General features: G+C 38.0%; 2 long non-coding RNA genes across 3 annotated transcripts in view; both read right to left on the reverse strand.

Moving 5' to 3' along the window:
• The window catches only part of LOC137468640 (uncharacterized), a 590,084-nt gene that overhangs the window by 123,120 nt on the left and 439,301 nt on the right, over positions 1-27,663 (reverse strand). The window lies entirely within an intron of this gene.
• Positions 422-27,411, reverse strand: LOC137468627 (uncharacterized). 2 transcript variants are annotated; one of them, XR_010996070.1, is made up of 6 exons: positions 27,364-27,411; positions 18,979-19,046; positions 12,076-12,154; positions 8,830-8,973; positions 1,699-2,965; positions 422-1,078 (listed from the first exon to the last, which is right to left on the reverse strand). It is a non-coding gene; the product is annotated as an uncharacterized lncRNA (long non-coding RNA). The 2 variants fall into 2 exon arrangements; XR_010996069.1 differs by lacking the exon at positions 18,979-19,046.

Raw genomic sequence — 27,663 nt, forward strand, 5'->3', positions numbered from 1 at the left:
CAATCAAGACCACAGTTAGTTCTAGTTATGTTTTAAAATCTAACCAGAAAAACTCATCATCCATTCCGTGCCTTCAGAGTTGCATTTCAAACCAGGAAAGTATTATCTTAAAGTTTTTTAAGTAGCCCTTCAATATTTTTCCTAGCAGAGTTGAGCTATTTGCTAAAGACAACCTGTTCTCAAGAACAGAGACCTGGAATGTGCCTCCTGCCTCAGCAGTCTCCCTGCACTATTTTAGTGGCTTTACCCTCTTCATATCATCCCACTTCTCAAGTTATCAAAAGCTATTTGAGATGTCAGCTTTCTTACCTCCTCCAATATCACCACATCCACACAGTTCTATCAGAAAAAAAAAACTTGCAAAGATGATCCTTTCAGTTCCTGCCAGAGCTGAACTGAAATCAGGCCCTTTCTGTCTCTGGGTAAAAAGAATCCCACTGTTCCATTGATCTTCTGTGAATTCAGGTCAGTTTGAAACCTGTTCTGGAGTAAAGCTGGTCAGAGCTGGACACAATCCTTCTATGTGTGAAGATGACCCAGGAAATGCTGATAAACCTAAAAATCTTGGTTTATCCTGCTGCACAAGGAAGAACTCCAATTTTAATTGGCCAGCTTAGCTGGGATCTTCCAGAACAGCTGAGAAATCCATGTGCATATGCTAAATCTCTGGCCTACATTTCTGCTGTGCAGGAAGTCACCAGACAGCAATCACAAGTTTCACAAATACATTGAGAACTTGGTGTGGGATGCATTTGTCCATCACACCAAATTGACTTTGCTATGTCTGTGTTCAGGACTGTTTTTCAAAGCTGGTCTAGCAGTGTTGGAGATGTAAATGAGGCAGCAGGCACAAACAGAGTAGCATTTATCTAGAATTTCAGAGTAATTGCTTTTAAAACCATCAGAGTTGGTTAGTTTACATTTCAGTGATTTTTTTTAACAAGTTCCCTGCTTTGAATCCCAAAGTTGGTAAAGCTCCATATTTATTTCACATAAAAATTGAAACAGGCTGTCCTAGAATCTGTAATTTTCTTCCAGTCTGGTTTTCCACTGTAGTCTGAGCTACAGAGCAATATCCCTGAAAAGAAAGCAAGTCTTTAGAGATCACAAATAACCAATTTCACAGTACAAGCAGTTGTAAATAGAGCTAAATTCCCTTTAGTAATAAACTATTCATCTTTGTGCTTCACTGAGTTCAACAAAAAGCATTTTTCAAGTTTAAGCAATTAAGTTTACATTTTATTTTCTCCTCTTGAAAGGAAGTTATCACAAAAGCATGGGATTGAGAAGCCACTGTGGTATTGCAGGTATTCTCTGCGTATGAAATTTCAATTTAGCAAAGCATGTAAAACTCTACAGGCAGTTAAGGTTCAATACACTAAACCCACTTTGTTTTCACACTGTGTTTGTTTTGAATCATGACTGACCCAGCTGATTAGCTGCTGAATTAGGATGTCTGAACATTAGAACCACAGAATTGCTGAGGTGGTAAGAAGACCTTTAAGAGCATCAAGCCCAACCATTAAGCCAACAGCACCAAGTCCACCTCTAAGCCATGTCCCTCAGGGCCATGCCCACAAGTTCCTGAAATACCTTCAGGGATGGAGACTCCACCGCTTCCACTTTGCTTTCGGCACAGCTGTGTGAGTCAAAATTCACGTCCAGCCGGCACAGTCTGATTCCCAGAGTGCAAAATACCTGCACTCCTCCTGTGTCCTATGGCAGTGAGCCAAGCACAGGAGACAGAGGGGCCTGAGGGCTCAATTTCTGTTGTGTCAGTGGGAATATAACATTATCTCCCTCTGAAGAAACACAAGGTGAAAAACCAAGATCCCAGCCACTTATGGATGCTGTAATGTTCCCATGGCTCTCCTGTTAAGTGCAAAATTGTTAATCTCAGTGTCTTGGCCAGATTCGACCTCAGGTAATTACAGTTTGTCAACCCAAACTTCCCATGTAGATCCAGGTGGGTTTCTGAGTAGTTGAGCAGTCCCTTTGTTTCACAGCTTTCCAGCAGAGCATGAAATGATCTCTGCACAAGATCTGAATACCTTTCAAGTTTGCCTTCATCTGCACAAAGGTAAGATCAGCATTATTAACACCATGTAGTTGCATGCTAGATTTCGTGACTTCACTTTTTCACTGGTTCCAGGGTGTTAGAGCTGTATTGACAGTCCATCCCACAGAAAATGTCTTAGCTTGTACTGAAAAGTAAGTTTAAATTGTGTCTTACAGAGGCCAGGTAAAATCCCTTCAGATTTTATTCCCTTTATTCATGTCATGGTAATTATTTTCTTTGGCTCTGTAACAGATGAAATACTGCTGAGCCAGTTGCTTTGCATAGACTCATTTGTCTAATTTTGGCTTTTTTTTCAGGTAGCTGAAACACGTGTGCTACACCATGACTGTTTATTTGCACATTGATTCATCAGTAAACTTAATCAGTAGATTGGAGAAATGACTGGAGCAAATCTCGTCATGAAAAAGTGAATGAAGACAAAGTGCTGTGATATAGGTGCAGCCCACTGAAAATCCCTAATTTTAAAACAAGCCAGAAATTTGGAAACAAATAAGGAAAGAACTGGTGAAGCATGTGACCTTGGTGCTATAAAATCAGATGTGGGAGCCTAACAGCAATTGAAAGAAATGTTTCTGTGAGGGAGAAGCCTGTGAAAAAACAACACCCTCAATGAGCTTTTTCCATGAGGAAATATGAAATCTAAATATTCTGATGCTAGAATCCAGGCAAGGAATATTGGAGCAGCTGAACCCTTGAAAACAGAAGAACAAGTTACCTAAAAATTTTATCTTTTGATGCAGAACTCAAACAGATATCATGCAGTCATTCATTCCATCTTCTTTCCACATATGAGACAGATGAATGAAAGCTCTGCCAATTCACTGTTGGATTTCAGTAAATCTACTCTTTACCCAAGCCAAACCAGTTGCCCAAGCCTACAAAGCACTGAAGAAAATATACATTTCTTATATAGTATTTTTTGGATTCAAAAGATTATAAAATTTAACAAGCCAAACATTTCATGCAGGTATAGCAGGTATCTTTAGGATAAAATGCTGACACTATGGTTAAGATGATTTACTGCAGTTAAAGGATATCACACCAGTTGTGAATGCCATTCACAGTGTTTCTTTATGAGCCAGCAATACACAGCCCATCTTTTCTTTACAGTACCAGTGCTGTACTAAGCACATTTAAGACTGGTATAAATCCCAGGTTAAGAAACTCAGAGTAGTCATTGTTCATTTATCCAGGGAGGGCTGGATAAGAACAGCACTATTTCCTTTCTCCTTTTCTTCACTCCTCAGCACTGCCTGTCTCAAATCAGATACTGCTTTAAATTTCATATTTAAACTATTTGAAATAATGTATAGCAGTCTAAAGGATCAGAAACATTCAATCTATTTAGCTCACTATGTCTTTTACCATCTGAACAATTCAAAATGCTAACATTAAATATCATCATTTCCATTTTTACAGAGGAAAGACACAGTTCAGCTTGCCTAAAGCCACGGGGGTGTTTGAGTCATTGTGGTGACCTAACAGCTGTATTTCTAGATATTGAAAATCACACAGTTTAAAATGGCAGAGTGACACAAAACTCATTCTGAGGCAGCTGTAAAGTGGAATTCCTCTGATCTTGTTTTCTCTCCACACGCACCATGGTGTGGTAAAGAGGAAAGACTGAGAGCAATTTTTTGGTTGCAAATAAGTTTTCAAGTAATAAGTAGTACAATTATGTCAGGCATGTGCCAGTAAAAGCTTTTTACTACAATTTCAAGACCCATATAATTCTACACTGAAGTTAAAGGCCCCTTACAGCTGTAAGATGCACAGCAAAATCTGAATGTGGCATTACCAAGCATTGAAATCCATGGATATCCCTATTAGATAACCATTCTCTGTACATGAATATATGCTCCATATTGATATAGCCTCTAACTACCTTGCAAACAATTTTAAAAAATTATTTCCTAAAGCAAATTTGTGCCTTTGGATATATATGGTTAAAATCCCATGGTATTTGCATGTGCATATCTGAGCACAGACTTAGTGACAAATGCTTCCCTTTCCCAACACATTGCATTGTTACTTGCAACTTCTGTATTTTTCTTTTTTTATCACACCTGGATCTTTGGGGGAGACTACAAAAAGAAGTGCAGCACCTTCCATTTGTTAACAGCTCATTTTTAAAAGATTCAATAATGCTGTACCCATGCTGTTCATGGGCAAGTGTAAATCGGGTCTTGCTGCTAGTGCTATCTCAGACACTTTTCTTTTCCACCCTCAGCCTAAAAATAAATGTTGAAAAAGGCAGAAAAAAAAATGAGCAGGAGAATGCAAGCTATCCCTACCAAGTCCATGAAAATACAATGAACTACCATAATGCTAAACACAGGACAAAAATATCAAAAGACAAAAATATTACACAATATGACAATTTCCTCTTACACATAAATACTATAAACCTAAGGGTCCAGCTCTTCTCCTCCCACTCCATCTGACTCAACCCACCTCCTCAAGAATTATTAAAAAAATAATAAACATCCATTATATTATTAGCTACAAGCTCATAATTTGCACTGATCACAAACAGAGAGATACTTTTAAGTTACTGAGTTCAATCAAAGTAAATCTACATCTAAACCTTAAAATTTGGTTTTGACTTAGGATCATTCAGTTGAGAGCTAACAGTTTAATGTTTCTTTCACAACACCCAGACTCAATTTGGTTTTTAACATTGTAGGGTTTTTTTAAGTGAAAATTTCACAGTTTAAGTGTCATGAATTTTAGCAATTCTGAAAAAACTCAATAACAAAATTGCTGTCCTTGCTACCAAAACTGTAATTTATTGGCCCAGAGTCCAGTTTCCCAGAAATGAAAAAAGACTTTGTTATTCGCTTTCCATAAGAAGAAAACAGTTTTCAACAAGTCAGTTGCTTTGCAACAAGCTAAATTTTGGATTTATTAGGCAATGGTTGCCAAGTGGCATGCATAATGCTTTTTAATTATTATTTCTAATGAATATCATTAATGCTAAGGGACTTCCTGCAAGGGGTTCAAGGCAGGTACCTACAGGAATCAAAGACTTTCTACTTCACAGACTTAATATTTAATAATGATTCAATTAAATTCCTGACCATCCTTAAGGACCCAACAGTGTTCTCCAAAGATGTCTTGCCCTGAAAAAAATTTCTTCATTTAATACCTTGAATATAAGATACCTAAAAACCTGACAGCATTGCAAATAACTTTAAAGCCGCTCAATCCATCTAACCAAACACTCCTGTATGAAAGAAAATCCTTGTGTAATGTCAATAAGAAAAACAACAAATGAAAAGAAAAAAAAAAAAAAAACCATACTGGCATGCAAAGGAATTTTACCTGCAATATTTGCCTCAGGTTCAATAGCCATCAGCTAAACTAAACTTTTATATCCTAACGTCTTACAACCCAAAATCAGAGAGACTGGACAATCCTAAAACAGCAAAGGAGGCTGTGTCTGAGGGTGAATTTACCATGATCCTTTATCCAGATGTTTAATACACTTGTCTTGAGTTGTCTTTATCCCCCACATACCCTTTCCTTAAAAAAGAAAATACAACCCTTTTAGGAAGTTATTTATCCGCAGTAAACCTTCCATGACTAGATCACAACCACCACCACAGCCTAAGCTTTTAACTGAAATAGATTACCATGGGTTTTTCTACATTCTTTTTTTCTTCACACACATATCAAATCCTCCAAGCCCAAGCTTTCTATTTTCAGACCATTTAAAACTAATAGAGCTCTGAATCACCATACTGTCATTAGTGGCCTAGCTGCCAGTCACATATTGTTGTGCCACTCTATTTTGAATGGCCCAAGATTTCTTGTTAGCTTTTTGAAAGCACAATTTTTTGTTTGAAATAAGTTTCTCAGACCATTGTGTGCAGCTTGCAGTGTAAAAATAAATACAGGGAAATGTTGGAAATAAATTGCTGTAGAAATACTGACATTGAGCATGGCCTTTTGAAAAGAAGAAAAGAAATCTGGATATGGTAGTTACTGTCAGCATTATCCTTCCTCTAGGAAAGGAATTCAAAAGCAGACACAGTTACACCATTTATAGCAAAACCTACTAGTCCATGAAATCAGAAGCTGTAAGAAAAGAATGTTTTCTTATTGTATCAAAATAGCAGAGAATAGAGCTTGGCTCTTGCTGCTCCCAGAGAGCCTTGAGGCCTTGAATCATGACTCTGTTTAATACGCAGGTCTAATTCTACAGCAAGTACAAACAAGACAAAACCTCTCTGAATGGGTTTGGAACCTCCTGTGGTAGCTGCCGAGACCTTCTTCGAAACAGACTTGCCTCTGTTTTCCATGTTCTGCACATCAGGAAAACCAACCTAAAGTAGCAATTAAATAAATGAAAAAGTCTACAACATCCAGAAAAATTAAAATCTATCCTTTAATTTTACCTAATTTTTTATACAACATTTACAGCACAAGAACAGGGAAAGGAGAGAACCAAACCATTTAAATGACTACCCAGTCTAAACAAACTAAAAATCCACTGCACATTTTTTTATTTTTTACCAAACAAATAACAAGCAAAACCTGTTGTCAGATTTAGGCTTTGGAGGTTACAATTTCAGGCAGAAATAGAGGCCTTGTGCCCTGAAAAAATTTGTTCAATATTTAGTTCCATGTGATTTGTTTTCTGAAGTTGGAAGAAACAAATAAGTTATTTCTGAAGTTAAAAGTACTGTCAATATTTTCACATGCCCTTAATCAAAAGACATCTGGCTATGTTTAGATATGGAACAATATATTACCTCAAGAATATTTGTCTAGTGACTGGGGAAGGACTACAGCAAACATTTGGAAAAGTACAAATTAGAGGGAATTTGAGCTTTTTCATTTTTCTTATCCCTGTGGAAATGAATTTTTACTAGACTTTAAGAAAAAAAAATGGTGGGGGGGAAGAAAAGAAGATAAAGTACATATTAAAAAGCAGCTTCACTGTATTCATTAATAACACACAGCTACTGTGTTGTTGTGTGCATACAAACATACAAAGATTAATTTAATAGAATTGTAAATGAACCACTGGTCTTTGCAGGCTATCTTGTTTCCAAATTTCACAACAGCAAATCTGGAATAGTAAAACAAGTTCTATTTGAAATGCCTTTTTTTCTGCACCCTAATTGGGATAGTGAAGAGAATTAAATGAAAAATACATTAAATTATCTATTGTAGCAGCTATGGGCTCTATTTGCTGTACTCTGTCTTCTTTCAATACAAATGCTGAAGATAGAAGATACTCAGAATCCAAATCTGTTTCAAGTCTGAAGAAATGCTTCCAATAATCAGTGCCTACCAAAAATATATTTTAATCATAGATCACTGTTTACTGATATCCTTAATAAACAACCCAAAGTGTGAAAGGTACACCTTGTCATGTGTTCTTCATTTGAGAGTTGACCAAGTTTTCATGCACTATAGCTTAAAGAAATGCTGACTAAATACATATTTCCCTCATAAAAGTCACCTGGAAGGCTGGTAGCTTGAGCAGCTGCAGAAATCCATTGATCTCCATATTTGTCTTCTGCTTTTATCACCTGAAACAATTTTTTAATCCAGATACTTGCCAAAGCTTTATAACAGACAAGACTAAGATATTTTTACCATATTATTTTGAAAAAAAAAATTAAAGATTTGTTAGCAGTAGAGATGCATATTCTTTTTAAAACAGCACTTGTTAAAAATTATTGTGCACCCAGAGGCAGAATAGGTATATTTCACTCTTCTTCTTGCTGTAAGTGATAAACACCAAAGGGGAAGAGAAAGCTGTTATTACTCATTAAAAACTCACTATATTTTACCAAGGATGCTTTGAAGTTGTTATGGAGTCCGAAAACCTGTGTGAGACCCCCATGAATAAATCTCGACCCAGAAAAATGTTTGGAAGTGTGGGAGAACACTCCTAAGGATTAAGAATGTTTATCAACTTTTGATGACACATCAGGACTCAGAAGACTTGGGCTTGATCCATTAAGCCTCACTTAGTTTACAGAGCATTTTAAAGGGATATGGTTTGCACAGTGAAAGTTTTCTGTAAATATAAACATTCATTAAAATTTATTAGTATTTGTAAAAATAAATAAATTATAATATACAACCCAATGACTGTTCACAGACAAGAAAAACCCAGGAACCTGTCTTAAAACTAGAGAGAATATTTTATTTGCAAAGTTCTATAAAACACCATGCATGGAAGAAGTACTGAAACACAGTAAGATGAGACAACTATATTTTGCTTTATTCCATGTAAATAAAATTTGCATATTTCACACATATTTAACTTTTCTAGACCCATTATTGTTTAAAAACTCCTAATTTTGCTTAGAATGGTTGTATTACTTTCATTAAATATATATATATATATATATATATATGTCCTCTGGTAGAAATAGAGGATGCACTGGGTCCTTTGTGTGCTTCCTGTCCATCTAGAACTACCTTCATCCAGAACTGTAGCAAAAATGAAATATCAGCTCACACAAACACTTTGAAAAATAAATTTTAGAAGTTTGCTAGAGTGGTTTGTATTTTCTTAAAAGATAATCTTAAAAACAGCTGTTAATCAAAGTGATTTCTATAGGCTTGTAGGTTTGCCACCTTGAACAGCTCCTTCCCTAGGCAGAGTTTGAACAAAGTTCCGCACCAAAGACCAGATTTTTGTCAGTTCTCTATCATATCCCGAGATAGAGTCCCCGTCCCCCTGGAGCAAGACATGTCTTTTAGATTTGAAGATTTTGACTTACGTGCAGAAGCAAATTTAAATCTGACATTTATGGAAGTTGCTGAACACACATCTTGGTGCTTTTAGTCTTCTCCCCACAGATGCTGTCCCCACCACAGCAGCTGCTGCTACTCTGAGATGATGTCTGGTAGCTTGGAACAGGAATCTCAGGAACAAAGAGAAAAAAATGAACAGGGGAATGACTTCTAATGTGCTAACATTTGCAAAACAGAGTGCCAGTTGATACAAAGGCAAAATAGAAACAAGATCTTTAGGATGAACTTTGTATTTTTTAGAATATGGCCTTTTTATGTGCAAAAATCTCAAAGCCTTTTCTGCTGACACAAATGGTAATTTAAGGAGAAGTAAGAAATGGTTTTGCCATTAGGCTAATTATTACATTTTGTACAAACCAATGATGCTAAGGAATCAGGATATTTTGTTTCTTCTTAGTTTAGTGGGACATCAGCATTTGGATCCCCTAGGCAGCTCCAAAGCTCTTTGTCTTAATGCTCATGTTGATGACTCAGAATTGTATTTCAACCTCTGAACTTACTTTGCAATACAGGCATAACACTAAGTAAGCACAACAACTGAAAAAAAAAAAAAGAAAAAAGAAAAAAGCCTATATTTCTAAGCATTCCCTATAGAACTTACTGAGACACAAGAAAGAAAAAAAAATCTGAGAAACAGATACTAGCACAATCTACCCTGAAAGGTTTTTACAGCTCAGTGGAAGATTGGGCAGACAAAGGAAGACAGTGTGAATTCATCTGGATTTTAGCAGAAATCTCAGGGAACCTGGCAAAAGAAGACCATGCTAAAATAAGTGGTAAATGGTGATGGAAAGCAGCACCAATTACTACAAAAGATGTCACATCAGACGATTGAAAGGCATCCTACAAAACAGCATTCTCCTTGCTACCTAGGCCAGTATTATTCAACATGCCAACAGAGGAGCTGGGGGCACAGATCTTCTTAGCAACATTTTCAAAGCAGCAGCAAGATATAACTAGACATAATCAAGTTGAGTATGGATTTATTTTCCTAATCTTATGTTTTTACCCAGAATTTTGTGAAATGCTTGTCTAACAAAGATGAGGGGGAAAATGAAAGGACTAATTCATAGCAAAAAGAAGCATTTAAAGATTATGCCCATGCCATTTTCTGTAGTCATATGATCTCTGGTATACTCTTAAATAAAGGCAATACTGTCTTTAACCCTTGATTGTTCATGATAAGCAAATGTGAGGTGAATATGCAGTAGAGATGAGTCATTTCTATTCCTTTTTACTGACTTAATGCCAGTGATTTAAAGATTATCACTTCAGGCCCTCACCACAGAGAAGAAAATAATTTTCCAATAATTCTTTGCCATTTTACTCCTGTCTACAAGGAGTGTGAACATCTCTCTTCACCCTGCCCTACAGCTCTCACTGCTGCATTCAGACATCTCGGCAATTCACAGACATTTCAGTGGCACTCCTCTTTGCAGCAGGAATATTCATTGATCTTATGCAAGGAAGAGAAAGCTGATGTAAGTGAATCTGGCTGGAAGAGAGGTGATGAATTGGGATCAGCACAGTTCAGCTCTTGGGGTCAGGGCTCTGCAGAAGAGGGCCTCATCAACTCTTCTTACCCTGCAAAGCAGCAGAGTGCCCCATGGCAGGATAAAAGGCAGTGCCCCCACTGCCAGGGATGGCCTGGAGGCAGGCAAAAGGCATCTGAGAGGAAGTCCTTGAGAAGCTGCTGGAGTTATGTAGCAGGAGCTGAGGAATGAAGAGCAGAGGCTGGGTGAGGCTGCCAGAGAAGAACAGAACAATCAATCACCCAAGGTGCCCAGGACTATTAGTCTTTGCTGTTGGATGACAGTGACAAGACCAAGGGAATGCCTCCTCCAGGAACACTACAGAGCTTGCCATCCTCATCTCCCACGGAGCCAGGGCAGCAGCCATAAGGAATAGGATGCACAGATGTTACCAGGATCTCAGGGCTTTGGAGCACCCACTGCTGTCCTGCCAGGCATGGGAAGGATCCTTGGCCTCCCAGGCTGATCAGGACACAGCCATTTCACTACTCTCAGATCCCTGAGGTGGCTCCAGAGTGAGGGAGAACAGGACTTGGACATCTCACTGTAGGACAGCAACATCTCACCTGGACAGGCCCGCGGCAGGAGAAGACCAGGCTCAAGAACATCTGAGGAATTAAAGGTGCACAAATCCTTGGGTCCTGATGAGATACATCCACAAGTCCTGAGGGAATGGCCTGAGGAAGTGGCTAAGGCACATTTGACAATCTACAGCATTCCAATGAAGTTCCCACTGACTGGAAACATTGATCAGAGAGTTAGAACCCCTCTCCTGTGGATACAGGCTGAGAGAGTTGGGGTCATTTGGCCTGGAAAAGAGAAGGCTCTGGGGACACCTTATAGCAGCCTTCAAGTACCCAAAGGAGGCTACAAGAAAGATGGGGGTTTTTACCAGGGTGCCATTGGGAGGAAAGGGTTAAAAGCAGAAGATTTGGTGAAGAGGGAATAGTTACCTTGCAGCTGAGAATGCTAACAGTGTTGCTGTGGGAAACCTTCCCTTCATTATACCTATTGTTGTTCATCCTCTGCCTGCTTTGAGAGGAGGAATTCCCTGTGTGGAGATAACACATTCTGAAACACAAGCTTGAGTCTCCTGCTGGGAGAGAGAAATCATAAAGGCAAAGCCTTGTGATGAACTGTGTATGCACAAAGCTCTTCAAAATTTAGTTCAGGCAGCAGCCCATGGATGAACTGAGGAGTCTCTGCTGCCCAGCATTGTTAGAGAGGCAATGAAATAAATCTTTACATTTCAGCTGTGGTTTGTTGGTCACTCTGGCTACCTGCATGTGTCCATTCCCACAGGCATGTTGTGAGTGATAGGGTAAGGGGGAAATGGCTTCATCTGGAGGAGGACAGGTTTAGATTAAAATTTAGGAAGAAATTATTTCCTGTGAAGGTGGTGAGGCTCTGGAGCAGGTTGCCCAAGAGGAGCTGTGAATGCCCATCCCTGGAAGTATTAAAGGCCAGGCTGGATGGGGCTTTGAGCAACCTGAGATAGTGGAATGATTCCATGTCTGTGTTGGAATGAGATGATCTCTAAGGTGCCTTCCAACTCAAACCATTTTACAAAATACTTACTCATCAAGAGCTTATTGGTTGATACATCTAAGAACCTTTTCCTGACATGCACAGAGCATTTAGGGTTTGCAGTCCTTTTAGTTTTGTAGCTAACAATCTCACCTCTGACCCACACTTCAGGAGAATGGTGTGGTACGTGCGTACACAGCTAAAATAACTTCAGAGTTAACAATTCCACCCACTGAACTGAAGATAAAAGAAGTAATAAATGAGGACCCATATTTCTAAAAGAAATTAAAAAATCATCTTTAGAGCAAAACAAAAATTAAACCTATCAAGATAGACACTATAGCAAAATTGTATTATCAAATGACATCTGAGAAGACCCATAGGTTTATATTAATAATTAAAATAATGAGTATTGGGTGTGGAAGAGGAGGCAATCAAATAACCCAGTCCCATATACTGCCACCAAAAAGAGTAATGAAATTGCAGGATTTTCTCCACCCATGTCTATATATTCTCATAGCACTGTGATCTTCAGTTCATGCTACACTATTTTACAAGTGCTTCATTACAAAAACATTTTGCTGCTGAGAAAACAGCTTTGAAAATATTTTTCATCTAGCACATGCCAAGAAAACCAAGTTACTGTGGATGAAGCATGTTTAAAGCTTAGGCAGCCACTCCTCATTATTATCCATTGTACATGTTCCCGTTCTCCAACTAGTGTTACTCATTGCAAATTAAGTTAACTCATTTTATTAAACATGTTTTAAATAAGTCACCAACTGCAACAAAAAATTTTTAAAAATAATAAAATTTTAAAACCCAAACATTAATGCTTCTTTCTCTGGACTTCCTTCCTTTGCATCTTGCTGCCTCATGTTATAAAACATACAAAGATTTTTGTTTGGTCAGTCTGTAATACAGTCTGAGGAGCACATACACTTTTCTTTTTTGGCATAAAGATGTATCAATTAACATGATCTAGAGAATAACATCATCTTGTGCCCTAGAAGCATTCAATAATGCTTGCTTCAAAAGAAGGTTCATTTTTAGGCCTTACTGTTTAACCTGTCCAGAGGCAATAAAATTCCAAAGGGGGAAAAAAGTCAATTCTGAACAGCAGAAGTTTTTATAAGCACTGCTTTTCAGAGCTTGAGAGCTCAAAAAAACATCTTAACTTTTAAGTGTTTTCCAAAAAGCTTTATTAATTCACAAGTCCTGCAGAATTATAGTCAAGAGTTCACATAAAGGTGGAGAGGAAAGAAAAAGATAATGGTGAAAGAGAAGCGTATGCATCTCATAATGCATATAACCACATGAATTTACATATTTTCAGCAGAACTTTATGCTCTTGGTATTTTCAGCCTTATGGATAGGCTGCAAAAAATAAAAGGCTGCTTTTCAGAATTATATTTAAGGTAATTTACTTCCCCTTCCACCCTATTTTTAAATATTTTATTGCCTGTAGCAAATTTAGAATATGTGGTTGAGTTCCACAGAGAGATGTCTGATATGGCACCAAACAGAGAAAAAACTTTTTACTAAAATATTTACAAAAAAAAAAATCCTGAAGAAATTATAGAAAAACTAACTGGATACAAAGGAACACTTCCCAAAAAAAAGCATTTGTATGACATTTCCAAGAGATATGGAAGGCTTGATTTAAAGATGCTGTTATGTAAAATAAAATGAGCAGTATTTATTTACCCTGAAAAGTTTCTAGAGGTCTGCTGGTCACTGTAATCCATCTCAGAGGGCTTGATTTGATAGCCATAAAAAAACACTCTGATCATCTAATCTGGTGATTTGGCTTTTGCCCCATGATCTAATTTAAAGTATAATAAATAGGTTTCACTTAAAGATTATTTGTTGTTTTTGATGCTTTCAAAATTCCAACAGAGATCTTATTCTTACAACCTATGCGTGCAATAAGTGTATTTGAGCTTCATTAAGCTCAGTTGCAGGATTCTTAATTTTAATTTCAAGGTTTTTTAATGTACAGTCAACCACTGGCCACTGAGCTTTTTTGCAATTCTGTATGAAATACCCAAATCTAATAACATAATTACATTTCTTTTAAAGTTCTGATGTTCTTTAATGAGTTGAATAGAACACATTTCTGAAGATTCATTATGAAAAGCTCAAATTCTGTTAGATTCTGTTAATGTTAGATTATTTTAGTGGCTTGCCTTTTTACACTGCTCAGTATTTTCCCCTGGTCATTGACTGGATTAGAAGAAAGTCCTTCTAATGATGACTTGTCCACATTATAATAAGGAAAAACACAAGAAATAAAAAAAAATCCATTTAAGGAGATATTGGAGCATTTTTCCCCTCTCTCCCATTGACTTTGCATGGAAAACACCTGATTATTTCAGAGAAATTACACAAGAAGCAAATTCAACACTTATTTTCATTCTGCTCCAGGCTAACCCTGTCAAAATTGTAAGTGATTACAAAATATGCCCAGAAGTGGAATATTTTGCTTTCAGTCTACAAATTAGGGCTCTTTTCAGCACACGCAGCAGTTTCTTAAGAACCAGGGATAGTCATAGAACTGCTTTTGTTCTCTCCAGCACACCATTAGTGAAATGATGAAATGGGAATTTTTCAATGAGTATTGGCATATTTATATTAACTCTTCGAGCTGGCTTTCCCCAAAACACCATTCAGCACAAAGCACAAAAATATAGAAGGAGATAAATACTCTCAGATTTTGTTCTATCTTCAAGTTCTTTTCCTGCAGGAACATAGTCTTAAAGCTTGCTTGTCCCCTTTTCATTTCTAGCATATGATTCCACATGTACACCTTTGACACTCACCCCCTAATACTGAGGTGGTTTATTTCATGCTAATAGCGATAGAGAAGAAACCCCAGTTCATAATACATTAGTAGTATATAAGAGAGGCATCCTTATTGTTGTATGCAACTCCCATAACACAAGTCTTAGAGAAGCCCAAAGACACACAAGTATTCAGAACAAATCTAATTTTCTTTTCTCGGTTTCTCTTTCTGAACTACTGAATGACTTCTACTCAATAAGATTCAGTTTTAAAACTGATTTTAAAACTTGTTTTCTCTTTTTTTTTTTTTTTTAAAGCATTTCCCTCAAATCCGAGGCACAATGGACCAAACAAATCACTCATTCTCCATTGTTGTGCAGGCAGGCAGAGCAGGCAGATTGGAAACTGACCTGAAGTTAATGAAATTCTGCAAAGGCAAAAAAATATGTACCTGTATAGGTTTGGGGTGCAGGAGTACAACTAGCACAGGATTTTCCTTCATTAATCTATGTATAAAAAAACCCCAAACTCATACAACCAGTTATAGATAAAGATCCCAGTTTTAAAGCCTCGCTACATTTAAGTTCAACATTTAGGTCTAGGAGTGCTGGAACAGATGCTAAATAAATTTGAAATGGACTTAAGTACAAAATAATTCATATTGGTTTTGACTGGAATGGCAGGAAGTTATATTCAAGCTTGAACTGGCAGCAACAGTGTTAGAACTGTCCTCCAAGCAGCCAGATATTCCTGCAATTAGATAACAAAGATGGGTGGATTACTGGGTGATCCATGGTAATGTTAATGAACCTCATTTCCTACAAATTCAGGAGTCCAGGGAGGTGTCAGGGACATAAAAATTACATAGAAGGGAGTGGAGTGGACACATTCTGTACCAAAGCAAAGCTATTTACATTTTAGATGTCAACAGTAATTTGCCTGGCATTTCTCTGGCTGAAACAAGTTATATTTTAAACTGTATTGACATGCCCTGAGCAAGCCTTGCTTTATCCTGAATCGATCCCAGCACAGAGCAACATTACCATTCATCAAGTTATGGACAAGTGAAACCTATTTATAGACCCAGGACTGCTCACAGGCAACAGAAGGACTTTTCCCTGCTTGTTTCAGCACTGAGCAAAATTCTTATGATCCAAGATTTGTCTTACACACAGGAAGAGGGAGACTTGGTCTATAAGTCTTGATTTACAAATAAGTCATGGTAATGCAAGTCCGAAATAGCAGATTCAGAAAGTTATGTATACAAAACCCTATCAGTTATTTTCCATTATTTATCCTTCACACCCAAATACTGATGGAAATACATGGTCTTCCCTCTATTTTTATGCAAATCAGGGAAAGAATGCCTTACTACCACTTCAATAACATCTTTCAACCAACTTCTAAAAATAGTCTCTAAAGCATCATAGTATTAATGACTCTTCAAAACTGGAGAAACTGAACTTTCGGGTGCTGGAGATCTGAGCACTCCAAATAAAAATATAATTTAGGACTGTCGCACTACGACACGAAATAACTCACACATGCACACTAGATGCAAAAGAGGGAAAAAAGAGGAAGTTTATTTCTGACTCCGTAATATACAGAATTGTAAGACTGACAGTGGATTGGAGGATGAAATTGTTACCTCTCCAACCACACTGGTCAAACTAATAGTCTATCAATTCTCTCCTCCCACAAAGAAGAATATAAAACATTCATTATTTACATGACAGTGCGTGAGAACTCTAGTAAAAATATGTAAACATCAGAAGGCATAAAAGAACAGAGCAACACAGGACAGGTCAGACAAAAGCCTCCTTAGCTATGATCACAGTGAGAGAACACATGAACAGCATTTCCCCCTCTGTTCCTCTTTTCTCCGCTAAGTGATTTCAAAGACCCAACCTATACAGTGTTTCAGAAGGTGAAAGCCAACCAAACAAAAAAAACCAACACAAACAAAAGGAAAACATCACTTCTAAAAAGGCAAACAGTAGCTAGTGTGACATCTTGAGATGGCTCTTGTTGGAGCCTGTAGGAGTGGCACACAGTGTTACTTCAGTGGGCAGCTGCAAGCAATGCCAAGCACTTTGTAGTTCAAGGGAATGCTCTTTTATTTAGGATAAACTTGTTAGCCAGACATCTCAGATCTCATATTAATAATTTTACCATCACTCAAGGCAAGCAGAATAAACCAGTGAGAGTGAAATATGACACCTCACCCAAGTCTCCTAAGCACTATCCTGTTTGTCATAATAGTTCTCCTGTGAAAAAAAAGTGATAAAAGGGAGATAGCGCTAGATAATTTTTTAAAAAATAAGGAAAAAGCTTGAAGCAAAAACATGAAAGGGGCAAAGGTAGGAGCAAAATGCTGTTCTCTTGCTTGAAACACTAAGATTTGCCAGAGATTATATTGAAACTAGAAACTAGAGAAAGTAAGAATATTCTGTGATTCTGTGAAAACCTGAGTTGGAGGGGACCAACAAGGAGTATCAGGTCCAAATCTGAAGTGAATGGCCCATACAGGGACTGAACCCATAACCTCAGTATAATTAGCACCATTCTCTGACCAACTGAGTGAAGTCTTGTAGTCCTAGGTTTTCTGTCAAAAAAGGCTCGCTAAGCTGTGTGAAAACATTCTGTTTATCCACAAGGTAATTCTCAGAAAGTCCAGAGAAGAACATTAGTATCTAACTGAGACCAGTGTTTGATATCAGTCAGATTCCTGACTCCAAACATTTTAGTGGAAATCAAGGTCTTAACCAAGTGCATTTATGGAATTTGGGACAGAAATAAAAATTCACAAAAATCACAGTGTTGGAATAGAAAAGCAGAGTGAGAAATGAGAATGAGAATCCACATTCTGCAAATATTTAGGACACAGGATTTGCTAAGGGGTATCCTTCATTCAGGGCTTTACTCTGAAGTATTATAGTGGAAAATCCAACTAACAGTGCTTTCTCAAGAAACAAATATTGGTCAGGCCACACTTCTCCTACCTGGCATTCAATTCCTGGATATAAGCTTAGCAAATCTAATCCCACTCTACATCACTGGAGTTTTAAGTTCCATGAAGAAACACTGGCATGGCATTTTTTGTGGCAAGAGCTGCCTGCAGCAGGGGCAGCCAATGGGAAGAGAGCCAGGATTTTGAGAAGGCACACGAGTGACAGTGCCTTGGAAATGGGATCACACACTCTTCCTTCCCAGGAAAACGTGTTTGAGGGAGGATGAAGGAAGCATCAGCTGATCAAAGCCCCCACGGAGCAAGGATCACTTGGTACATCAGCAGTCACACAGCTCTCACTGAGAAGTGTGGGAAAAGCTTCCCTCCCACTCGTCAGCTTCAAGTGCGTCTTCCCACTTGAAGCAGCTCCTTGGAGCACCACAGCTCTTAAAAGCTCAGGTCTAAGAAATTCTCAGAAAGAACTAATGGAAATAAATGCATTTTTAGCAGAACTCTTCCAGTTTCAGCTCAATTTTGTCACCTACATGACACTTCCAGTAAGTAAATAATTTCAGATGTGAAATCACAGGTGGATTAGTGTAAGCTTATCGATTGTCAGGGTAATCATTCTGCAGCACAGAAATCTGAGACCTCTTGACCAGAAAGGGAATAGAACACACATCTTACAGAAGCAGGCTTTTATGAAAAGATAATTTAGAGGCTTCAGGGCAATAAAGACAAGTTTGAGAGCAGTTACAATCCACTTTTAGATTATATTACCTCTCAGTCCTTATCTCCTGAAATAACCTGATTCTCCATCTCCCTCTACCTCAATCTTCCTTCTTTCTTTGCCTTTCTTCAGAGCAGCAAGGGAATGAACATTATGAATTATTGATGTAAGATATACAGAAATCTCATCAGGAGAAGGTTCTTTTTCTTTTCTTCCCCCTGAAAAAGCTCAGGAGAAAGTTTGGACAGGAGCAAGAAGCCTACACAGCAGAGGAAGGCATGTGCATAACCATCTGGAGCAGCTCTACACTTCCTACTGCTTTTCAGAAATCACTGAGACAAGTGACATAAGTAGACAAATTCCAGCAGAAAAACAAACAAAAAGTTCCATAAGACCCAGGAAACACAACACCAACACCCCACACCAAAAAAAAACAAACCTAAACCAACACCAAAAACAGCAGCCCACCACCCTATCCAGAATATTCATCACAGGCATTTGTGATTGTTACACTGATTTAGACATTTTGAGACCTAGCCAGTCCCACCTGAGAGTGCCAGTGAAATAACTTATATTCTTTCAAGTTTCATACCAATATCAGAGACATTCTTACTAGTCCTTGGAGTTTTATATTAGCAGGGGAGTTTCCTCCTTGTGTTGCTACAGAAGGAAGGAGTTTTTGCTCACCTTTTTTCCTTCAGTGACCCAGCCTACATCAAACATCCAAGGCTTCCTGCCTCAAGGCTTTCACATTTCATTTCTGCCTCACAAGGTGACAGTTACAAATGGCCATGTGTGTGAGCTGAGGCCGTGTCTGTACCCAAAAGGACCTTCAGGAGGCCAGCATAATGTAAAGGAGCTTGTAAGACTCATATAAGCCTGTCAAATACTTATAAACTTTTACAAACACCATGGCTAGAGACTGGTTACCAATCTGCACTGGAAGACCTTAGGTCCATTCTTTTCTTTTGATCCCTCGGGACATGATTTCACTGATGGAAGGTTGTGGAAACAGGTTTGCTGTTAGCTCTATCCCAGAACTCTCATGCACAGCAGAGCAAGATACACTTAATATTTGAAGGCATAGGGTCAAATATGTTTTGCAGTCTCTCTCTCTCTCTGTGGTTTTGAATAAACACTGATGGGATTTTAGGAGTTATTCCAAGTTCTTTGAACATAAATGCATCCCTTCAACCTTTCTTAACTTTTCTCTTACTCCAGTAAAGGGCCAATCATGCAAAATGTGAACTGTCAAAGCAGATATCAATAACCTGACTCTAACTCCATGTCTACCTTGAACAAGAAAAATACCACTGATACAGCAGAAAAAAGCAAAAGGCATCAAATATGCAAATGGAAGTCTGCAGACTGACTGCTCAAACTGTTCAAGCTGATAGCTTCAATACCACTCAGTTTTCCTTCTCACTTTGGCAGACATGTCTGCCTAAACCAAATGTCTTTGCTTCCTTTCCCCTAAGACTAGGGAAAAATGCATCCTCATTTCTTACCTTTCTCTCCCCCTTCCTTCCACATGCTTCATTAATGTTTTCTATGTAAGTTTAGGTTTAGTCTCATCATCCTCAAGAGTTTTTTACCTCAAATTCTACTTTCCCAAATTATGGATAGAAACCCCTGGCTGTTGTCTGGAGGATCCATTCATTGTTGGATCTTTATTTTTACATATTCTGCTCTTGGTGGTTATTGCTTCTCCATAACTGCTCTCTCATGTCAAGGGAAAAAAAAAAAAAAAAAAAACCAAAAAAACCCACCAAACAAAAACCTTTTTTACTTTCTTTTTCCTTACCATCTCCTGTTCTCCTTCACTGTATTGTTTGCTATTCTGAGATAATGTCTGTGTTTTGCAGTTAACTCCTACTTTGCATTTTTGAAGTGCTGTGTAACTCTGCAGCCATATCAGTTGTTTTTAGTGCTAAAAACAATTATTAGGCTCCTCTATTTTACAAGGCTATAAACTGGTTTCCACTTAAAATGGAAAAGAGTGAAATCTTCAACATATATTAATAGAACTTGTTTGTAAAGTTTTATGCTCTGGTAAACTTCATCTTCATTAAGGCTGAAGAAGTCAATCCCATGTGTCACATTTAGAGAAACACTGGCAGAAATGGCCCTGAAGATATAACAGCCCACTAGCCCAAATAATTTGCACTTTAAATGTAAATGTCTATCTTTCCAGCCCCTGAAGCTTCATCTCCCAAAACCACCTCTAGAGGTTTATCATCTGTATTCAAACATAGATAAATACTTTCCATAATTTAATAAAAATAAGAAAGAGAGAGAGAAGAGAAAATCATAAGTAAAGGAGAGGTAGGATAGCGAGCCTGAAACACTGTTTTATCTGTTGTGGTTAATCTAGTTGTGGACTAATTGAACAACTAAACCAGTTGAAATAACCATTGGTAAGTTCTAGAAGACACAGCTTCCACTTTAATTCTATTTATAGATTGCCATTGTTTTAGTAACAAACATTTACTGACTGATTACCTCAGACTTTTCAGCCCTAAAGAGTTACAGGAGGAGGTCAGGTGACATTATTATAAATCCTATCTATTCTATATTTTAAATAGAATATATTCTACATAGCCTGCAAAATGCAGAGTCAGAAATAGAGACATCATTGGTGGGGGGGGGGGGGGGGGGGGCACACATTTAAGCAAATTCCTGAAAACTGCTATGATTTGACAGTCAAGTTTACAAAGCTTACAAAGATTTCCTGACTTGGGAGCTGTGATGGAACAGGTTTTTTTTAAATAAATAGGAGGAGATGAAGCTTACTATATAAAAACCTGTTTGGAAATTATTAGGGAGTGGAGATATTAAAGTCTTGCAGAGCTTTGATTACTTCAAATAATTAACAACTCAAAGGAACAGACAAATAATATAAGATTATCTATATATACAAATTCTATATATATCGCTTTACATTGCAAAACCTTTAGTCATTACATTATTAAGTTATCCTAGACACCTGTTAAGTTTAACAGAAAATTACTAAAATTTTCAATAAAAGATGAACTCATACAATGACATTAGAAGTTGGCTTTAGAATGTGAAACTTCCTATTCTTTCACATCTTTTCCCACTTAATTTACATTACAAATGAATTCCACTCAGATTAAAATACTTCAGGCTCTCTGTTCTTACTATATTTGATAATGAAGAATTACCTGGCACACTGGCATCTCAGAGAAAAATCAGGGTAATGTACTATTTTTAGGCTATTTCCTTTCATAACATTTTAAACCAAGAAATATTAGCATAACTTCTATATATGCTTACAAATGTGTGCTAAATACCTATAAGCCAGTAACAGTAAGCAAGGCAGGCATCACTCAACACCTTCATTCCTTAATACTGTTTAGAATATTGGGGGAAAGAGCCATTATGTTCAGTCATTTCATATTTATAACAAAAAGGCAAATTATGAGGGAAATAAAAAGAGAAAATGGTCCTCAAGCTGTCATGCACCCACTGAAAAATGAAGAATGAGATTCTTTTGTCATGTTTCTGTGTTTTACTCCTTCAATGCAGAATGTGGATTATGACATCCAAAAAAAGGAAGGGGAGGGGAAGATGAAATATTAACATACACACACAAAAACCCAAGAAGTTCTTTCAAGGGCCAAATTCTGGCACAATCCAGGTTATTTTATGTAGCAAGACTGGCAACATAGTGGGAAGGCAGCCAGTAAAGAAAAACACATCTATTATAACCAAGGTTTTGGAAAAAATTGTTTAATCAGGTAGAATGATATGTGAAGAAGATTAGATATTCAGTCAAGCCCCTTCCTTAAAATAAAAAAGAGTTTGCACAAGGTGCTGTAGGACATCAGTCCCTGGCATTATAAAGTATGGCTGGCATTCCACCTTTGGGGATTTGGGTTTGTCCCTGCATACTGCAAGGGCTTTTCTTTTGTTTTTAAAGAAGAGCTCCAGAAAGATCTGTTTGTACCTGGCAAAAAATATGTAAAAGTGTTGAGGCCATGGAAAAACTGAAAGAATAGCCTTCAAAAAGAAGATCCTAGCAGAGCTTCTAGCCTGATCCCAGATCTCCCTGGGTATACCCAAGAGGTCACCTTCCTTGTAGGTTCACTGCAAACTAAACACAACCCCAAACAACCTTCTAAGCCTCCTCTCTTGGAATTATTCCTCATTATTCCACAGGAGAAGCATAGCACGTGACCTATTCAGGCCTCTATTGTTTTATTGTCAATCACAACCTGATCATGGGGCTTGAAGAGGTTTCCTGAGCCACCATTAGTTCTGTACTACAGGAGCACAGACCCTCCCATCATCATCTGGCGTTGTCAGGTGCCTTTAATATCAAGCACTTTTATTAGCCTTGCAGTTTCAAGCAAAAAGCACCATCATCCTCAGAAAAATGATCTCTTATTACAGCACTTCCTCACAGCAGGGAATGAAACAAACCCACTAAAATAAGCTCTTAAGAAGTTAAATTGGGACACATTTTCACAGAACAAGGGAAAAAAGAATAGACTTCCAGTATAAAAGATTCCACAGCAGAAAAACAATGAAAGAGTACTTGGGCATAAAAAGAAGAAAACAAGTAATTGACTAAAAAAATGGCTGCTTTAAAGGCATTAAGTCATAAAGACACAAATGCAAAGTTTCTGTTGCATTTGCTCAAGTCTGTAGAAAGTGCTGCTACAATGGGTGCTCTCACTGAACAGGGAAATTTACAGTGGGATCTATAAGTACAGAAGGATGCAAGGACAAGCTTATGCCAGCTTTGTAACCAAATGCTCTTTTGAAGAGCTGAACTGCTACTTAACATATTTCTTTAGTTTTTCATCTGAGAAGGAGATTCATTTGACACTACCACACCAACAGGGTGAAAAAAAAACCCCACGTATTCTATGCTAGAGACACAGATCTATCAAAACCAGCTTTTAAAATCAGTTGAGAGCCACAGTGAAGGTGAGAAACCTGGGAAGATGTCCAAGTCTTTCCATTAGTGGGGTTCCATGCAGTCCCTGGACTTTCAAATTCCACATTATGGCTGGAAAATGTGGCAAAACCAGACTCTCCCCTCATTCCCATCAGGCCTGCACTAACCCATAAAATAACAGCACAGCAGTACCACAACAGAGAATTTGGCCAAATGTCTTGTGAAACACAGTTTGTGATGTGGGGATATCTAGACCCAAGCAGCATCCTCAGGTTCCAAGGAGCTGTGAAGAAAACCTCAGCCTGAGGCACCTGTTTGTTTATCCCAGCGAGAATCTGCTGTGTGAAGTACTTGAAGCTCAGACACCAGATATTGAGGTGTTTTTTGCTCACAGACACTGCAAACCTAAAGAAGTCTGTGAAAAACCTTGCCAGCTTTGTGTGTATTACCAAAACCAGGCTGAAAAGTGCAGCAGAAATCACTGGGACATCTTCAGCCATTTTCTTGCTTTCATGGCACAAAAAATAGCGACATATGGGTGCCTGCAATTTAGAACCTTGTCTGTACTTCACCCAAAGCAGAAAGGCTACCCTAAGCCACAGTTACATTTCACAGAAGACATCCTGCCTGCTAACATGGAGAAAAAAAGGCAAGCAAATTTCACATTCAAAGATTTCAGGAAGCTCACTGCAATACAGAATCCATCTTGAGCAAATCTTGCTCTGTCAAAGCTAATTGTGGTCAACAAAAAAGCAAGCAGAAATTTAAGTAGCTAATAATTTTCCTTCTCTTTAGATTAACTGGAATTGCATTTTCCTGAAAAAAATGAAGATTTCATGCTCTGACCCTTATCTTGAAAGGCAAGAGCTGACAGTCCAATTGAAAACTCAGGCTGGTGGCAGAATTATGTACATTCTATTCCTCCTGCATGAAAGTGGACAAAAACCTCTGGCATGCATGTACATGGTGTACAGGGAGGGAAAAGAGAGAGGGGAAGTAGCTCAAGTTTAATATTTTGTGCTTCACAATCACATATTCCCAGCAGAAAACAGAATTTGCAAGTGTCTGCCCAACAGATTTATATTTTAATACCACACCCAAATTTAAACCTGACATCCAAACAACTGAAAATAAGTCAGGCATTTGTAGTGCAAGCTAAATTGCCTCACAGAGAAAGCTCTAAAATATGTACAAGTTTATGAAGCCTGTCAGGTATCAGCCAATGGGAAAAAAAATTTATGCATGGCAAGACATATGCACGTTACATAAGCAGGGAGTGCAATCAAAATGTTAGGGGTGGAAAAAAAAAAGTAAAGCACCCAATTTCTGTGAAAAATCAGTGACATCTTAACAGAGCTTGGCAACCAAATCAGTTCCATGATATTCATGCCTTCCCTTCCAAAACAGCTGTCTGAAAATGAAAGTCATGCAGAGGTGAAATGCATTTCTCCACACTCTTAGGTAGGGAAAGAGTCACCTCTGAATCACCACAGTGAGATTCCAGAATGCACACAATAAGTGACCATGAAGTTCCACAGTTCTGAGGTTCTCTTGGACAAGAATTATATTTGAGAGGTGCTGGCATTATGGCATAAAACTATTCTATTTATAGTAATTTGTAGCATGAATACACTAGAAGGTGTCTTCAGTCATTTCATTAAGCTGCATTATTTGCTTATGAGTTCAGGGTAATGACTGAGTGGAATAAAGGAAACTTCTGAAGGCTGTCCTGAAATTATCAGTAGATTTAGTGCCCCCTTTCATTCAGTGAGACTCTCTGGTAATTGTTGCTTTTAACAGTATTATTGCACAAAGTCAGAACCAGCCAGCAAGTGCTTAAGATGATCTCACAGGATAAAGCCACACTTTGAAATCAGAGCTCCAATTTAAAGACAATATCACTATCCAGCAGACTTTGGATGGTAAGATTGCCTTGTTTGAAAAGTTTCCACAGGTCACCCTCATAGTTAGTTTTAATAGAGTTAAGTCAAGAACACGACATTTAAAATAGGAGATATACTGATATTCTCTAATTTATGTCAAATCTTTAACGTGTTTTGCATTAAAATGCTGCCACAAAGTGACTTGGCTCAGTGCCCAATGTAACATTCCTTACACTGCTCTCTTGACTCAGTGCCAAAAGGAGGCAAAGGAGGCATTTCCCTCAGACAGTTCTGCTAATGAAAACTGTCAAAGTCCTTTCAACACCCCTGATTTTGTTGTGCTTGTCATCTCAATTGTGTGGCTCGCTAGACTTCTGTTCTCAGCAATCTATTTCTCAGCAATATGCTCATGCCTTAACAATAACACTGAAATCTTTCCCTTTCATTGAAAAGAGCACTCTGAACACAAGAGACTTCACCTTTGGTTTCGACAAAATAATTATTTAAAAATGGCAACCAAAAATCCCCAAACCAAAACTCCTCACACTCACCACTGAGACAATAATGAAAATCTGTTCTTCTTTCCAGTTTGTAAGAACTATCACCTCCCTCCCACCCAGCAAAGTTCAGGCTGGGAAGGCTGTGGCAAGGGAGCTTGAGCTCTTGCAATCCTCTCTGTCCTGCTGCACAGTTGTGTGGCTGAAAATGCCTCACTTCAGGTGGGAACATTTCCTGAGAGCCCCACCACATGAATATTATAAAAATTGTTTGAATAAGAGCTGTTATCTACAGCTTTTCCACACAAGGAAGCATTTGGCTTCAGCCTGATGGCAAATATTTCTGAGTTAGCCAAAAGAAGTATCAGATGACATCTGTAGCCTCTGCTTCCCTGGAGGAATGAGATATGGTACAATTCAGGTGCACTGTGAGGAAGTCATCACTTCTCCTGACATGTGGATAGAAAGACAACTCTGTTTACCAGAGCAACAGAGAGCACCATTCACACAAAGAGAGTTTGTCAGACTGTCTCGAGGAGAAAAAGCATTGCTGTGCTCACATTCAATCAAACTGGAGGCATGAAAGCCACAGGAGGATGGTGGCTGGAGGCTGCGCATCTGTCTCACATAATCCGAGCACCATGGCAAAAAAAAAAAAAAAAAAAATGGAGAGAGGAAGAAAAGTGGAACAAAACCATCCTTTTGACTTGAAAACTCTATCAGAAACAGAGACTGCTACAATCATTTCCTGCCAACCCGTCTTGTCACTATCACACACTCCCATCGTGCCTCAAGAATCAAACACAGCTATTCCATGCCACTCTTTGGTAGCCCAGCTTTCCAAATCCCACATCTGCTTACAATGTATACTAACAAGAGGGAAGAGAATGAATCCAAGACACATCCACAGGTGCCTCCCCTCAACTCACCAGAGTTTCTTGTCAATTCTCTGCCAGTCTTTCTGACAGGGACTCTGGAAACACCAACTATGAGGACTGTATTGATAAATGGAAAATATTTGGGTTTTTTTAAAGAAGACAAATGATTTCAGAGCTACCTACCATAAAAGACAGGCTGAGGTGGCTGACAAGGATTCAAAAAAATATTTGGAAGAGAACACTTGAACAAAAAAGAACTCCCAGAATATATTCAGATCATTATTGGTTAAGATTCTGGTGTACATTTAATATAAGACACCCCAGAAAAATAATAGGAAGCAAGCACAGTGATGAATAAATTTTCCTTCCTGTCATCCCACAGAATCTCACTGAAATGTGAATTGAGAAAATTTCATATGCCGAAACCATTGAAAGAGACCAAGAATGATTTGGGATAAGTTAGGAAACATAAAATTTTGATTTTTTTTTTTTCAATCTCATAAAAAAAATTAATACAGAGCAGGAAGAGATAACATTAAGAAGTCCCACAAATTTCAGAGAGGTGCTGCATACATAACAAGATCACATCAAGTTAAGTGACACAGACTGCCCAGCGAGGTGTAAATTGCCCTTCAACCCTTACCACCCACAGAGTTAACTCCTTTCTCCATGAAAATAAAGTCAGCATTGCAAGAAATATTATCTAGCCACAAGTGACTGAAGGAAAGCAAGATGATATAACCAAGGCAATCATTTGCATATTACAGTGCTGCTCCACCTCAACCTACTCACCACATTTCATCACTTCCCTTCCAAATCCACAGTCTAGAAAAGCAAAAAGAAATAGCATCACTATTTCTGTTCCTACATTAGTGAAAAAAAAACACGAAAAGTGTAAAAAACATCAAAATATGGATCAATTTTCCTTTATATTTCCTAGGGTGTCAGGGTGAATTCATTTTTCCTATTAATTTATGCTTTTCTGTTTCTTTCCTCAGATACATTCTAACACTTTGTTGGGTGTAATTTACCAATCTAAAAAAGGGGAATTTGCACAGCTGCAAGTCTTGGATGCCTCAGAGGGGTTAGAAG

Source organism: Anomalospiza imberbis, chromosome 2 (genome assembly GCF_031753505.1).
Source record: "Anomalospiza imberbis isolate Cuckoo-Finch-1a 21T00152 chromosome 2, ASM3175350v1, whole genome shotgun sequence".
NCBI classification, from domain to species: domain Eukaryota; kingdom Metazoa; phylum Chordata; class Aves; order Passeriformes; family Viduidae; genus Anomalospiza; species Anomalospiza imberbis.